The sequence below is a fragment of the Gouania willdenowi genome, chromosome 14 (assembly GCF_900634775.1).
Source record: "Gouania willdenowi chromosome 14, fGouWil2.1, whole genome shotgun sequence".
Classification (NCBI taxonomy): domain Eukaryota; kingdom Metazoa; phylum Chordata; class Actinopteri; order Blenniiformes; family Gobiesocidae; genus Gouania; species Gouania willdenowi.
In genome coordinates, this window is record NC_041057.1 from 10747947 (window position 1) to 10757070 (window position 9124).

General features: G+C 38.2%; 1 long non-coding RNA gene across 1 annotated transcript; it reads right to left on the reverse strand.

The window, feature by feature from the left end:
* Nucleotides 1–7180: 7180 nt before the first annotated feature.
* Nucleotides 7181–9102, reverse strand: LOC114475214 (uncharacterized). Its single transcript, XR_003675444.1, has 3 exons — nucleotides 9054–9102; nucleotides 8848–8961; nucleotides 7181–7310 (listed from the first exon to the last, which is right to left on the reverse strand). It is a non-coding gene; the product is annotated as an uncharacterized LOC114475214 (long non-coding RNA).
* Nucleotides 9103–9124: the final 22 nt, after the last annotated feature.

Below are 9124 nucleotides of genomic sequence, written 5' to 3' on the forward strand. Positions count from 1 at the left end.
TAAAATAAATAAATAAAAATGTATGTTGTATAGATGCCATTTTGTCACACTTCTGACAATAATTAGCTATTTGCTTACCATTGAAATAATCACATAAATGTTGCATGGTATTAAAAATAATAACAATAATCCACTTTAAATTACATTCATTGTTTTGAATTTGTAAATTAAGCCTTAAGGAAGCAATGTTAGGGGTTTAGGAGAGTTTTCTACAAATGAAAAAGCATAATATTAAATTATGGAGAGGGTTTATGATATAAAGAAGGGGGTACACATGATTTGACCAAAATGCAATGGGGGTACACGGGGTGAGAAAGATTGGGAACCACTGCATTACAAAATAGGAAATATTTGGAGCTGTATTTTTTTTTTTTTTTTATTCTAAAATATCAATATAAAATTTAAAAAAAAGAAAAAGAAAAAGTTAAATACTTTTGATCAAATGTGTAATAATAAGAAGGCAGCATATTTACATTGAATTTAAGCTTAGGGTTCCCCCAAAATAATGATTAAACAAAACAAACCCCTAAGTTTAAATGAATGGATCTCCTCTGTCTGAACAAATACACAGGAGGAGGAAGTAGTGAAGAATATTATAACAGTGCTAAAAAAAAAGCCCTGATGGAAAGGTGAGTAATTCTCTTCAATGAGTAATGAGGAGGTAATGGTTCAGTAGCACACACACACACACACACACACACACACACACACACGCACACGCACACGCACACGCACACGCACACAAACACACACACACACACACACACACACACACACACACACCACACACACACACACACAACACACACACACACACACACACACACACACACACACACACACACACACACACACACTTCTGCATTGCTCTAGCTCTGCAGTTATTGGAGGTTTGGACTCATGTCATGATGGCATTTATGCATCAGACTTTGATATTGTTGACCAGGGGTCACCAACACGGTGTCCGCGGGCACCAGGTAGCCCGCATGGATCACGTGAGGTGCCCTCAGGAGCTCTGGTCACTAATGATCTCCATCTAAAATCTGATTTATTTTCCAGGATTCAAACCAAAAAGATAAATACATACATAACAGATGTAGTTAGTTAGTAGATTTAAATGCTGCTGCACGTGATAACGTTTTAAATTAAGTATCTTTAAATGCTTATTTTCACTGAAACATTGTGACAAATGTTTTTAAGTGTTGCAAATCTGGCTTATGGTCAGTGGTATGTTATATATAATATAATATGAGATATATATTTTTTTTAAAAAGTATGGTAGATTTTGTTACATTTTACAAATGTTACATGTTATTAGATTATTTTGTTCAGTTTGTTACAGTTTTTCTCGATTGCTAAAGCACAATTTCTAGATCTCTGAGCACAATGACCAGTTGCCTAAACACTTTAATAAATCTGGCCTCTAGTTGGCTTAACTATAAACACATTTCACCTCAATCTCCAATTTCACAAAACTCTGAACACATTTGCATTTGCCAAAACACATGTTGCAGAACTCTAAACACATTTGCACTGCTCTAAACACATTCACACTTATGCTAAACACTTTCACACTTGCTAAAACACACTTTTGCTCACACAATGCAAATGGTAGACTCAGACATCAAAAGTTGAACACAATGAAAGCACGGTGTCATTGCTTAAACACTGTGACTCAAAATTGAAGACACATGTGACACCATCCATATTGGCCGCTTGAGAATGCACAACGACTCAAAATTGAAGACACCTGCCAATGATGTGACAACACCTATATAGGCCAGTTTAGAATGCACAGTTTGCTGAAGGTGCCAAACGGCAACAGAATGTACAGAGGCGGGAGTTCGTGTCAGAGGAGGGCGAGGAGCAGGCCAAGGAGGGCGAGGAGGGAGAGGAGGAGTGCAAGGAGGAAGAGCAAGACAACCACGTACAATCATCACAGATGAAATGCGAGCTACTGTCATTGACCATGTCATTGTCCATGGAATGTCACTGAGAGAACGCTGGACTAAGAGTCCAACCCAACCTCAGCAGGTTCTCAGTGTCCACCATAATTCGGGCATTCAGACAACACAACAGGTATGTACTGTAGTTACTTTGTCTAAATGTTTGTAGCCCACAATCTAAATTGGTTTCACCACATTACGTTTGCTTTGGGAGACTGGACATTTCCATTGATGTTTGTATTGTAGATTGTAAGTCTTTTTTGAAGAGTGAAAGCATATTTGTTTCTATAGGGTTGAAAGATTGCCACATCATGGTGGAAGGGGCTCCCCTATTTACAGCACAGCAAGAGATCCTCATTGTGGACATGGTCCGGGAAACACAACATCATCAGACTCAGGGAAATAAAGAGAGAGTCATAGCTGACAACATAAATTTTGGAGGTATTGACAGAGTCAGTTTGGCCACCATAGACAGAGTCCTCCGTCGCCAGAAGCTACGCATGAAGCAAGCTTATAGAGTTCCCTTTGAGCGTAACTCGGACAGAATCAAAGAGCTACGTTTCCAGTATGTGCAAGTAAGTATACATACGGGTATACAATGTTGATTGTTCACAGTACAGTGAGCTTGTACACCCACTGTACTGTCACAGTAGCCCACAGTGTACTGTAGTACTCCTTCTGTGACACTACCCATACTCTATTCCTTTCCACAGAGAATCTTGGGGTTGGACGCCATGATGAGACAACATGAATACATCTTCCTGGATGAGGCTGGCTTCAACCTCACCAAGAGACGGAGGAGAGGCCGTAACCATAATTGGCCAAAGAGCAATTGTGGACGTTCCTGGCCAACGTGGGGGGAATATCACCCTATGTGCAGCCATGACCTCAGAAGGGCTTCTCCACAGGCAGGGCTCTCCTTGGGTCCTTCAACACCCAGCGTCTCCTCACATTCCTGGGAGACCTACGGGACATCCTGATTGACCGTGAGCAGCAGAATCTGGTTCCAGCACAGCCTCCTCCCATCTATGTCATCATCTGGGACAACGTCAGTTTTCACCGCACCAACCAGATAAGAGAGTGGTTCAATATACACCAACAATTCCTCAATGTATGTCTGCCACCCTACTCACCTTTCCTCAACCCCATAGAGGAGTTCTTCTCATCTGGCGGTGGAAGGTGTATGACCGGCAACCATATAGTAGAGAGAACCTCCTCAGGGCCATGGACCTGGCCTGTGATGATGTGGGGGATTACTCAGGCTGGGTCCGGCATGCCAGAGCTTTCTTCCCCCGCTGCCTGGCGAGGGAAAACATAGCCTGCGATGTGGACGAGGTCCTGTGCCTGACCCACCCGACGACGTGATGCGCAGGCCCGTGCACAGTCCCCCGCACAGCCCCCCCCACAGGCCCCCCGCACAGGCCCCCCCCACAGGCCCCTGCACAGGCCCCCCCACAGACCCCATTAGAACCTCTTTACTGTAAGAATTTGTGACATGATCCCCATGTATGCTTTTGTTCTCTTTTGAAATTTGTTTTGGAAAAAAGTATGTTTGTACAGGTTTGTCAATAAATGAGGTTCCCCTAAAACTAATCTGTGACTTACTATTGATTACTATACAGATGTGATACTATACAAATGATGGGGGGTACTGAGAACATCACCACCCTGAACATTGTGTTTCAATTTTTATTGAAGTGTGTGATAGATATCCAATAGTGTTTACATTTTTTGCAAGCTGTGAGGACCATTTTTTGTCAAAGTTTGGTTTTGGCCATAGAGCAACAGTTTTGTGGTGAAGTTTGGGTTTTGGAGTGAGAGTTTCGTTTTGTAAGAGACTGCGAGTTTTTGTGGAGCTAGCTTGAGAAAAGTGTTTTGTGTTTAGAGTTTAGAGAAAATGGAGGGCAGTTTCCTGAAATGTGTCCTGACATTCGAGAAAAACTGTAAATTGTTAAAGGCACACTGTTGTAACTTGTTGGCCTCTAGAGGCGCTGGATCTGTAACTCGGGGCCAAACGCCCCGAGTGGCCACAAGCGCCGCAGCACTGTCGCAAAAATCAAACAAACAGTCAGTCGGTGGGGCCAGCCTCCCTTGTCTTTTGATTGTGTGTGCAGACGATGTTGACCCTGCAACTTCGGGGATAAGGATTGGCTCTAAGGGACTGGGTCGGTCGGGCTGGGGAGCGAAGCGGGGCTCTGGCTCGCGCCGAGGCGTCTTTTTAGCCTCCTCAGAAGCAAGTTTTTAACTTTTTGCTTGCCCTCGGCCCATGACCAGGAGTCACGTGACTGCCATAAAGTGGAAACGTTCTCCAGGCATGCTCCAGGTCACATGACCTCGTCAAAGACGGCCGTCTCTCCAAACTTACATAGTCGGTATTCAAGAGTGAAGCCCCGCTCGGAAGCATTGTAGCTGTCAAGTGCTGTATATTGGCCTGGGGAGGGGGGGACCATTTAAAATAACTCATATGGGTCAAATCTTTAGGTCAAAAAGTCTGCGTAGTGCCTTTAAATTAAATTAAATCGTCTAATTAAAGTGAAACAGTGAACGTTAGTATCTAAGAAGTGCTTTTCAAACTGGTTGCCCTTTAGACTATACAGTACCTATGAAGTAGGCTCACAGTTTCAGAAAGGTTGGGACCCCTGTTGTAGATTATATGAATTATGGGGGTAATTTAACTTATATGTTGTTTTTGTTTATATTTCTCTTTGTTTGTCATATACCTCAGTTAAACTTATTCAACCCTCCTATTATCCTCAAATAATACGAACACATTTTGCTCTTGGGGTTAATGTGACCCTAGGGATATTTACGGTACCTCCAGAAAATGATTTTCAGAAAATGATTGACCAAGTTTTGTTTTGCCCCTTTGTTTAGTTGTGAGTAGTAGGTCACACATGCACACACAGATACACTCACACACACACACACACTCAATGGTGGCTACATTGTCTAAAAGCAGGGGAAAAAGTGGTGAAATGTGTTTTTCTTAGAGAGGGAAGCAGCTCACCACAAAACATGTCTAGGGTTTCCTGAATTATCTGTGAGCGCTGCAGAAAGAAAAAGAATGAAAGAAATTTTCTGGGTAAGTTCTTTGTGGGCTGAATGTTTACCACCATCATAAATATTAGTGATCATTTAAAGTTCTAAACATTTCTGCATTGCGAGCTCTGCAGTTATTGGAGGTCCCTCTGGTCCAGTTCATGATGAAATACCCAAATGATGCCTTCCTGCAAATATTGTATTTAATATTTGCATATATATCAGCAGCCAAGCTAGTATAATATTGATTTTTTTTTTTTAGGATGTGTGTGAACTTATTAGGATAGAAATGCTTGATCGATCACATGTGGGGGTGTGGCCTACAACTATGATGATACCGAATTAAGAGTGCACATCACTGGAGGCATGTGGGTCTACTTTCATGATAGACACATATATATTCTCCCACTTAAAAAGGAAATTATCAGGTATACCTCAATTACGAGAGACAAAATGAGAAGAAAAAAAAAAAAAATCCAGAAAATCACATTGTAGCATTTTTTATGAATTGATTTGCAAATTACAGTGAAAAAGTTCATCTCAATACTTTGTAATGTACCCTTTGTTGGCAACGACAGAGGTCAGAGGACAGACCACACAACGTACACACAAACGAATTATTTGAGAAGGCAAAATACCTAAAACTGCAATAAATAATACACTACAACACACAAATACACGCATTTAGGGCTTCATTTAAAAACTACCACATCAAATACAAAAACGTTTCACATACAATCAAAAATTCCTACGACTTCAGACATAATAATGTGTTTAAACTAGACAGGGTCAAATCGAACGTTGGGAAACATAGTACTTGACGTAGAGACACAACAATCCGTAAATCTGACAAGATTTAAGGAGAAGACACGGAGGATATTCCGACACGCATACAGGTCCCAAGTCAACTCTTCATCCAACAACACAGAGTTGGAGGAACGTAAACAACGACTGGAAAAGAAAGCCCGAGGAGATACGGATGAAAAGGACAGTGAGGAGTAGAAACAACAGGAACAATGACTGCATGAAGAACACATCACACAAAAAAGGTAAAAAAAAAAAAACATAAATGAAAAGATGAAATTGTGGTATGAAGATAAGAATGTTTGACCAGGAAAAGACACGAGCTTTGATGTAAAATTATCTGTGTTCAAACCAGGGGACGGATCTAGATAAGCAAACTGCTTTTTTTCTGTTGCCCTTTTCCGGCATGCAAAAAGACAAAAAAAAAACAAATATAAAAAAAAAAAAAAAACGATGATGTGATTTTGCTCTGAATGTCAAAGTGAATTTTTGTGATTGCAACCATGTCGGAAATGAACTGAATAAATAAAATAAATAAATAAATGGTATGAGCAGTATAGGCGGAGGCAGAACACCAGACTAAGTTTTGAATATTCAATTCAGATTCTAAATATTTATGGTCCTGTTACTGGAGGATTTAAAGTCTAATAAGTTTAGTTTAAATTCCTCTCCATCCATTGCTTTGTTTTCCCATTCCTACACTGCATTAAATATAAATAAAAAACCAGGTAGTCATGCAGACATGTTTCTGTCTCACTACAGTCAGACATCCATAAGTAAAGAAGTCCTAGAATTTAAAGATGTTGGATATTCTTATATGAAAATGGCTTTATAAATAGAATATTGATTGATGTTAGCTTTTTTTTGCCGTTATCTGATATTCCGATAAATAATGACCAACAATTAATTTCCAAGATTAACCGATTCCGATATAAACACAGACCTCCTGCTCCAACCTAATTTTAGGTCACATTATATAAATCTCCATGGAATTAACAAGGTTTTTTTTTTCCATCTATGTGACATACATTCAGAATAAACTTGACCTGTTGAAATTATTTCTATTTGCCAAATGTCAGAATATTGAGAGAAGGATGATTTTTTTTTTTAAAGCATTTTTTAAAAAATTACTTTTTTTTTCACATTATTGTTGTGGGATTGTGTAAGAAATGGTTTGCCACAAAGGATACATGGTTCAGAAATCTTTATTGTCAGATATTCAAACAAAGGGAGGACAGATCCTGTATTATAAGTCTTGGTGACAACAAACGGGTTAAAGTGATTAAACTTGTGACATAAAAAGGTACAAAAAGTTCCTCTTCACACAACAGATACATTCTTAGTCAAATTTCATCAGCTATGAATGTAATTTACTCTGGAATCACAAAAGTGTTAAGATGTAGCTTTGTGTAGATTAAAATTCCTTCTCTGAATACACTCAGTGAGTAACTTCAGGATGTTCTGCAATGGTTTGGTGACGTCTGAGGTTTTCACCGTCTTTAGGATGGAAGTACAGTTTACCTGAAAAACAAAACATCCGATAGGTTCAACGCCGTCATTGTGGAGGTTTCATAGCAGTAATAGTCAGAGCTGAAAGTAACGGATCGAGTTGTTTTTATGGGTACTTGTACTTTTTTGACTATATTTCTAAATCAGTCATTTTACCTGTACTTAAGCACATTTTAAAAGAAGTAATTGTTACATTTCTACACCCAAATGTTAACGAGTAAATTATTATTTATTTTTGTTTTGACCAGACAACAATGAAATGCATCACATCATAGCCGACCAACCAGATTTTACGTAACGCATGGCGTCAAAACAGCATTTACTGCCGGTTGTTTTCTCAGTTTTAGAGTTCATAAATGTAGGTATACTTAGTGCCTGATCATATTCTTTAAATTGGTGTTATTTTATCTTAAAAAAAAAAAAAGAGAAATTATAATTGTACATTTTGACAAACCTTTTATTTTATACAGACACCTTTGTGAAAAATAAATTAAGTTCCAATTGTGCAAAATTTCATCTCTTCTTCCTTTTTAAAATTATACATGAGATATTTACTGTATGCAAGGGAACCTGCAAGATTTATTACAAAAAAGTATGGTACAAATACTTTGTTACTGTACTTAAGTAGTATTTTTTTTAATTTGTATTAGTACTTTACTTGAGTATTTTTTTTTGCTGACTTTTACCCCTTACTTAAAAAAAAAAAAAAAAAAAAATACTTTCTCCTCCTTACATTTTAAAAATGAACTCGTAACCTTTAAGACCTTAGAAGATGACGCGAAGCTGGAGGAGAAGCAAGAAACATTTTATTTACACTTTTTTTTTTTTTTTTTTTATCTATAATGAGCGCTAAATTCTCCAGGTGTTCATTAAGGGTAACAGATTTTAATGTATTTCCATGTATCAGTTTTCTCCAAGTTCTTAAAAATGTTAAATCAAAGCTGCTCTGGGTTTGATTGAGCATTTGCCCTTTATTTCTTTTTTTTCTCTTGACACATTTTATTAATAATAAGTGCTAAATTCTCCAGGTGTTCATAAAGGGTAACAGATTTTAATGTATTTCCATGTACCAGTTTTCTACAAGTTCTTAAAAAAATACAGTAGATGATATAGAATTTGCTGGTTTAAAAACCCTGTCAATTATTGAAGGTACATTTGTTTTACTTTTCTTTTTTTTTACAGTACATTTAGTAGCATGAGTAACTTCAATACTTTTACCAGTCATTTTTTTATTCAAGTATATATATATATATTTATATGTTAAATCAAAGCTACTCTGGGTTGATTGAGCATTATATTGAGCATTTAGTATATATATATTTTACTTGAGTACTGAAGACTAGCACTTTCACCACCTCTGGTAACTATAACTCTTACTTTATGTACTATTTAATTGAGCTACTTTCGACTACTTTTCAATTCAATGTATGACGTACTTGAGTACAATTTGTATCAAGTAACAGTACTTCTACTTGGGTAGGATATATTACAGTACTCTACACCTGTGGTAACAGTTTGGACTTCATGTTTTGCGTGATATAATCCTCACCTTTGTCCCGTGGATGAATTTCTCCAGGTTCATCACAATCTTCTGCACTGCCTTGATTTTCTCAAATGTCTTGAACTGCTTCAGGATCTGATGCACTCTGCACAAGAAGTCAACCTGTACACACAACATACACCACAGATGTCATTAGTTAGTTACACTGGTGAGCCAGAAACAGTCCAAAAAAAAATATAAGCAGCAGTTCTCACCTTGCATCCAGCGTCGTAGAGATTCTGCACGTCACTCACAAAGTAATTCTGATACAAAGAACAAACAAAAA